The sequence below is a fragment of the Mus caroli genome, chromosome 11 (genome assembly GCF_900094665.2).
Source record: "Mus caroli chromosome 11, CAROLI_EIJ_v1.1, whole genome shotgun sequence".
Lineage (NCBI taxonomy): Eukaryota > Metazoa > Chordata > Mammalia > Rodentia > Muridae > Mus > Mus caroli.
This window is the reverse complement of record NC_034580.1, coordinates 81,958,628-81,966,488: the sequence shown is the minus strand read 5'-3', so window position 1 is coordinate 81,966,488 and position 7,861 is coordinate 81,958,628.

Here is a 7,861-nt window from a genome sequence, read left to right as displayed (position 1 = left end):
TTAAAAAAAAAAAAAGAAAGAAAGAAAGGAAGATACTTAAAGGATTATTAAAATATCACATCACAAAACACAAGGATCTATGTAAATTGTTGATTCTTGCTTGAGTCAGCTTTATGGATGTAATTTTGTTTGTTTATTTTGAAACATTGTCTTGTTTATAGCCAGACTGGTCTAAAGTAAAATGCTGGGATTACAGACATAAAAACAAACCCAGTTTTATATGGTACTGGGGCCTCATAAATGCAATTATTTTACCAACTGAGTTATATTTCTAGTTTCAGGTACTTTTTAAATTTTATGCATTTATTTTTGGTATTATAAGGAAAAACATTCCTTGAAGAAGGAATTTCCAATAAACATGTGAGTTCTAAGAACAACATGTACTAACATAGAAAGCTCCAGGGACATATATTTAAAAAGGAAAAATCTTTGGGCTTGAGAGATGGATGTCTTAGAGGCTAAAAGGACTTGCTGTTCTTCTAGAGAAGCAGAACTCAGCTCTTAGCATCCATTGTCTTCTCCTGGCCTCCATGGTTCTGTATCACATGTACAAATCCAAGCAGACAGACACATCTCTACACAACACTGGACAGGCAGAGGCAGGCAGATCTGTGTTTGAAGGTGGCCTGGTTTATACATAGTTCCAGGCCACACAGATGTACATAGATCCTGTCTCCGCCCCCGACCCCCCAAAAAAAATAAAACAAAACCTTGGGTTATTTGAGAAGGTGGACTAGCAGATTTGCTTAGTGCATAGAGTATATATGTAGGAAAGTAATAATCTCAAAAGCCTAAAATCACAGATCATGGAAACCTGTGGATTGGGAACTATGGAACATACTGATTTGTTAGGAATGTCATTACAGCTTTGATATAATTGTGAGAATATTAGTAAAATCCTCTGAATTTCTATTAGGATTATTATGGGAATGTGTGATCTAATTAAGGCATGACATTGAAGAGTTAAGGTAGTATTGAGAGTTTTAGAGGGGTTTGCTCAGGAAAGAATGGAAACTTGCCTTCAAATTACTAAACAAAAGGAAACCATGTTATACATGATTAATCATTTCGTTAAAAAGAATGAACCTTAATAATTAAATGCGATTTCTTTTTGCAAGAAAAGATCTTAATGAGATTTCCCGTTTTTATCTTCATTTCCTGTGCTTGTGTTTGTGTGTAGGCATGTGTGTGCTACCGAGTGCATATGGAGAGCAGAAGGGCTACTAGTGGGACTTAGTTCTCTCCTTCCAGTATGTGGTTACCAGAAATGGGACTCAGATCATCAGGCTTGGGAGCAGGCACCAGTATCCACTAAGCCATCTCACTGGCCCTAACATTTAAATTGCAATCTTCAGTCTCTCAAAGATTTCCAAAATAATTCTTACTATTTGTTTACTTCTCTTACAAATTTAAAATACAATAGAAAATTTCCCTTGTGAATTCATTTAAAGATCAAATAATGTGTCCAGATAAAAATACACCTGAGTTACCTAACGTAAGACGACTTGATTTTTCACTTAAAATGTATGAAATGGGATTGGTTAATCCAAACTATACCCTAACATCAGGTTGATGTTTATGTTATATATAAACTGGGTTAGGTACTAAGGATTGAACTTTGAGCCTGTGCATACTATGCAAGCATTCTACAACTATAGCAGACATCACCAGCCCCTGGAAATGATTGTTCTGGTAGGTCCAGGTGTGGTATTGGCATGCTAGCATAGTCTTCAAGTTAAGGGTAAAATAGTCAATAAATATGATTCTGGCTTGAGAAGGTACATGAGTTTTAAGCTGGGTTATCAAGAAATAGGACTTAACTGAAACAAAAATTAGAGAAAAGGAACCGGAGTTAAACAATAGGAAAGTTCTGAATGTACTGAGAGGGGCTTTAAAAGAGGTGTTACAATTTCCAGCCTGCATCCTGGGTAAACACTCAGTATGTCAACTAATAGTGTGAGTGCCATTAATTTTCTTGAAGTCAGAGTCTCTCAGACTCAAGTTCATTATGTACTGAGGGTGACCTGGAATTCCTGGTTCTGCCTGTACTCCTCAAATCCTATGATTACAGGCATATACTACCACACTGACTTTATGTGGTGCTGGATAGAGCAGCCAAGGCTCCAAGTTTGCTAGGTAAGTACTCTACCAGCAGAACTATATATCCCCAGCCTGAGTGCCATTCTAACAGAGGAAATCTTTTAACTCTGCAGAGATTTTCCATTGTAGTATGTAGTCCTTACAGTCCATCATTGTGTGCCAGTGTGTTCCTCCAATTAATTCCCCTTAAAGAAATAAATACATTTTTTAACCCTCCCTTAGTAACGAGGTTTATCATACCATATCTGAGCTAGAGGCTGAACTAGATAGTAATTAGAATTATACAGAGACTGTTTATAAGAGCTGGTTTTTGTCAGGTTAGTTTTTATTTAAAGCATCTCTATATTTGTGTAGGTAGTGGACCTTAAAACCTTTTATGGCTCTTGGTGTTAACAGGGCTGGCTCAGAAAAAGAAAAAAAATTGTTATCATTAAGTATGAGGTAGGTTTCTATATTTGTTACTTTTCTGTAAAATCTCTTTGTGATAAAACAGCATGACTCAAGGCAATGTAAGGAAGGCAGAGTTTACTTTGACTTACAGTTTCAGAGGCATAGAAGTGGCAGGCATGGCAGCAGCAGGGAGCCATGAGGTCACATCTTGAATGGCAAGCCTGAAGTAGAATGAACTAGAATCAGGGTTAAGTCATACTCTCAATGTCTGCCCAAGTGATGATCTACTTCTTCTAGAAAGAATGTGCCTCCTAAGCGTTCCCAGACAGCACCACCAACAAGGGACCACACACCCAAATGCATAAGCCTAGAAGTCACATAGCTCTCTTGACTACTGAGCCATTTCTCCAGTCCCAGTTATGTATTTCTCATTCAAAGTATTACAGCTTAGATCTTGAATGCCATGAATTTTTAAAATCATTGTTATCACACAATGAATAGAAGCTTTATAGTTGTATTAATGGACAATGTAAAAGTTAGTTACTTAGAACATGAGCAACCAGGAAAAGCCAATCATTGTGTATATAACATTTTCACAGTTTTTCCCCCCTCCCCCAAGACTGTGTTGCCTTGGCTATACTGGAACTTGCTTGTAGATAAGGCTGGCTTCAAACTCAAAGAATTGCCAGCCTCTACCTCCAAAGTGTTGGGATCAAAGATGTGTGAGTTTTGACAGTATAACTTTTTTGTTTTATAAATTATTTATGTATATGAGTGCACTGTAGCTGTCTTCAGACACAACAGATGAGGGCTTCAGATCCCATTACAGATGGTTGTGAGCCACCATATAGTTGCTGGGAACTGAACTCAGGACCTCTGGAAGAGCAGTTAGTACCCATAACAGCTGAGCCATCTCTCTAGGCCTCAATATTAATTAATTAGGGTTTTTTTTGTTTTTTTTATTTGTTTGTTTTTGTTTTTGTTTTTGTTTTTGAGACAGGGTTTCTCTGTATAGCCCTGGTTGTCCTGAAACTCACTTTGTAGACCAGGCTGGCCTCGAACTCAGAAATCCACCTGCCTCTGCCTCCCAAGTGCTGGGATTAAAGGCGTGCAACACCACCGCCTGGCTTCAATTTTATTTTTAAAAAAACAGTCTTGCTGTGCATTTGTGGAATCTCGAAACTTGCTATTTAGAACAGGCTAGCTTCTTAATTCACATTAATTCTCCTGTCTCCATCTCCCAAGTGTGGGAATGTAGGTCAGTGGTAGAGCACTTGCCCAGTATGTGATGCCTAGCTCTGCCCCTCCCCAAGGTTTCTTTTCTTGTGCTCTAGGTTTGGTACATACTAAAGTCACAATGTTTGTTAGGAGTATTATATAAAACTTCACTGTGGTGAACATACGATCTTTTAAGATTCACAACTGCTTTCCTATACCAATTTTCTGAACTTTAAAAAAATATCTTGCCGGGCAGTGGTGGTACATGCCTTTGGGAGGCAGAGGCAGGTGGATTTCCGAGTTCAAGGCTAGCCTGGTCTACAGAGTGTGTTCCAGGACATCCAGGGCTACACAAAGAAACCCTGTTTGGAAAAAAAAAAAAAATCTCTGTGTACAGAGAGAGGGTGTTGGATCCCTGAAGTTCTAGATGATTGTGAGCTGCCCAATGTGGGTGCTGGGAACTGAACTCTGATCCTCTCAGAGAATTCTTAGCCAGCAGCCCCCACCATATCAGTTTTTTTTTTTTAAAGCCTTTAAAAAAATTTAACATCTGTGTATTTGACATTACAGAAGCTGAAAAATATTTAAAGGCATAAACTAGGCTATAATTCCTTAAAACTTTATTACTGATTTAAGTAAAACTTTACTAAGTTTCAGTCCTTAACTAGTCTGCCCTGAGGTAGTGAACGCTTACTACGACTTGTTACTTAACTAGTCTGCCCTGAGGTAGTGAACGCTTACTACGACTTGTTACTGAGAACTATTTGAGTGTGTCAAAACTGATTGTTAAAGGAACAGGTTTTTGGGTCATAGTTTGCTTTGACCTGAAGACAGTTCTGACGACTCAAGAAAAAGACAGTTCTGCGTACATAGAACTGGGGAGATTACTTAGAAGACAGAATGCTTGGGATGTAAGCATGGAGACTGCGTTTGAGTCCCACTCAATAGTTTTAAAAGTTTTTGTTCTTGCTTTTATATTTTTAAATTGGCACACAGTGGTATGTGCTTATAATCCTGTTCTTGGAGGCAGGAGTGACCAAAATGAGGTGAACAGTCCCTGAGAATCATCTGAGGTTGCCTTCTGGTCTCCGTGTTCACAGATTTAAGAAATGTGGGCGGGAAAGCCATGTAACAAATCATTCCCACAATGGACTCTCATTGCCCTTTCATTCAACAGAACCTCTCCAGCTTCTGTGACCTGTTCCTGGGTGAGGAAAAAGATGACTGACATTTATTGATCATCAGATTCCACAATGCATCTACTATATATTTAAACCAATGTTCTAAGATGACTTTTTGGGGTGAGGTAGGTTTTTGGTTTGTTGTTTTGATTTATGTGATCATACTGTAGCTGTCCTCAGACACACGAGAAGAGGGCATCAGATCCCATTACAGATGGCTGTGAGCCACCATGTAGTTACTAGGAGTTGAACTCAGGACCTCTGGAAGAGCATGCAGTTCTTTTAACTGCTGAGCCATCTCTCCAGCTTGGGGTGAAATATTTTAAGAGCAGGGGTCTTACTCTGTAATCCAGGCTGATCTGGAAACTACTATGTAGTCTAGGCTGGCTTCAAACTCAAGGCTGATCTTCCTCTTGACTTAGCCTTTCTAGTTCTGGGATTAAAGGTATGACCCTCCATACTGCCTGAAATGACCTCCTAGGAGAACACCAAGCTATTCCCTCTGCCAGAATCTGTTAGAAACTGGAGGGACCTGTTTAATGTGCCCAGAGTCAAGGTTAGTTCCCCCAAGATTAGTCTTAGCCTTTCTATTGGAATATACTTGGTGCTATTTTGGTGAATACTCACCGTACATCTTATTGCCATCCCTGATACATTATAGAACTTGTCTATAGGGTATTCAAGAACAGCTTGACAGTGAAAGATATAAACTCAGGTCCATTTCAGACTAAAATAGAAAGGCCATATTGCTTTGCAAATGTTTTTGTCTGCTCTTTATCCTCGTAGAGGAACTTTGCCTATAGTCTGACCATACTCAACTGAAAACACAGTGGGCACTATGTTCACCAATCCCTAAGACTCAAGGAATATTCTCTTAGTGGCAAGCCCTATGGTTCTCTTTTATCTTGCATGAAAAGCTACAACTCCTATCAGTAGCTCTAAGGGGCTGAGGTATTTTTTTTTTTTTAAAGATTTATTATATGTAAGTACACTGTAGCTGTCTTCAGACACTCCAGAAGAGGGCGCCAGATCTTGTTACGGATGGTTGTGAGCCACCATGTGGTTGCTGGGATTTGAACTCTGGACCTTCGGAAGAGCAATCGGGTGCTCTTACCCACTGAGCCATCTCTCCGGAGCTGAGGTATTTTAAAGGTGCTGTTTAAATGGCAAAACCAGAATCTTACCTGTATAGTTCCAAAGTGTCTCTTATGGTTTCTAAAACCTGAATTGTATTTGGTATGAAGCATTAGAGTTCTACTTTCCAATTAATCATCATCTGTCTGATGAATGTCTTTATGACTTTTACACTGCAATTAGCTCAAGCTGTTTTTAGAAGGCTTTGGGATTGCCTTAAGATGAACTACTATGGAGGAATCCTATAAAAAGGTTTGGCTTTGGGGTGGGGACAATGAGGGAGAGACAGTTTCTTTGTAGTTTAGGCTGCCCTTGAATTCCCCACCACCTCACCCACAGAAGATGAGGCAGAAGCCTCACTCAGGGAAGTTCAGAGACTACAGGTGTGAGTCATCATGCGTGGCTATCAAAGTTTTTGTTTTGAGGCAGGGTCTCATGTAGCTCAGTCTGTTCAATATAGGAAACCAGCCCTGAATTCCTGACTCTCTTCACTATTTATTATACTGGCTTCCCAAGTGCCAAGTGCTAGGATTACAGGCATGTACCAGCACACCCAGCGGAAAAGTGGTGGGTTTTGCTTTGTGTTCCAGGATGGTTACACATCTATAACCATTTCAGAGTTCCTGGCATAAAATATAGAACTGATGAACAATACAGTTTTCTTGTGTAGGTTTTGAGAAACTACAATTCCTCAAAATAACATACAAAGCAATGTTTTTGTTACGGTGCTTACTATATAAGGGCCTGCTGTTGATAACTCTGTAAAAATAGCTTCAAATTCATACCTTAACCATTTAGTAACATGGCCTCTTTTACTAAAACACGGTAAACTAAAAGCCAGGGTGATCCTTTGCAGCAGTCTGTTCGGGTAAAAAAGTTACTTACGTGGGATAGCAGGATTTGTTTTAGAGCTTATCAGGTTATCTATTTTAAGGTAGTGCTTAAAACCACACCTTTCAGGTATAGCTTAGAAAACGTAGTGCCTCAGTATTTGGGATTTCTTTTTTCTTTTTGGTTTTACAAGATAGGGTTTCTCTGTGTAGCCCTGACTGTCCCGGAACTCACTCTGTAGACCAGGCTGGCCTTGAACTCAGAGACCCGCCTGCCTCTGCCTCCCGAGTGCTGGGATTACTGTGTTTGGGATTTCTAAACCAGGGAACTGTCCTTTCCCCTGTCTCTGTCCTGCTGGAAATTTAGCTAGCATGACCTCATTATAACAATCCTTTATTACAACAAATTACTCATCTTGAAGAGGCATGCCAGTTTGGAGCTGTTTTAGTTTGGGGGAACAAGGTCCTGCTATGTGGAACTCTAGATCTTCCTGCCTCAGAATCCTCCAGTGTGAGGATCACAGGTGAGCACCACAATGTCCCCAGCATTGGGTAGCATTATCATTTAGACCTTTTTTCTGGAAAAAAAAAGGGAGGGGGGATTAACTGTTTAAGGTGCCTTTGCTGAGTGAAATTTGCTTAGTCATTTTAGTTGCTTTTAGTGTTTTTCTCCAATACTGCCTTTCATATTTAGGCTGAGAGGAGAATCTGGCAGGCAAGGCAGCAGTCCTATTAATAAGCAGAATGATTTGGGATATCACCATCTACTTTTCTTCTTTCTAAATGATTTCTGAAAACAACTCATTCTTGAAATTTCTACGTGTGATGACAAAGCAGTCTCAGCACAGTTTTTGGTTAGGTATTCCACACCAAGGAAGTAAAATCAACTGCTCTGGGGATTTGAAATGTCCTTTCATGCAGGGTCTGTATGAAAATACAAGGCACTTGTCAATAAATTGAACTGTGGCGATCTGTTCATGATGAAGCTCTTACACCCCAAATTCTGAG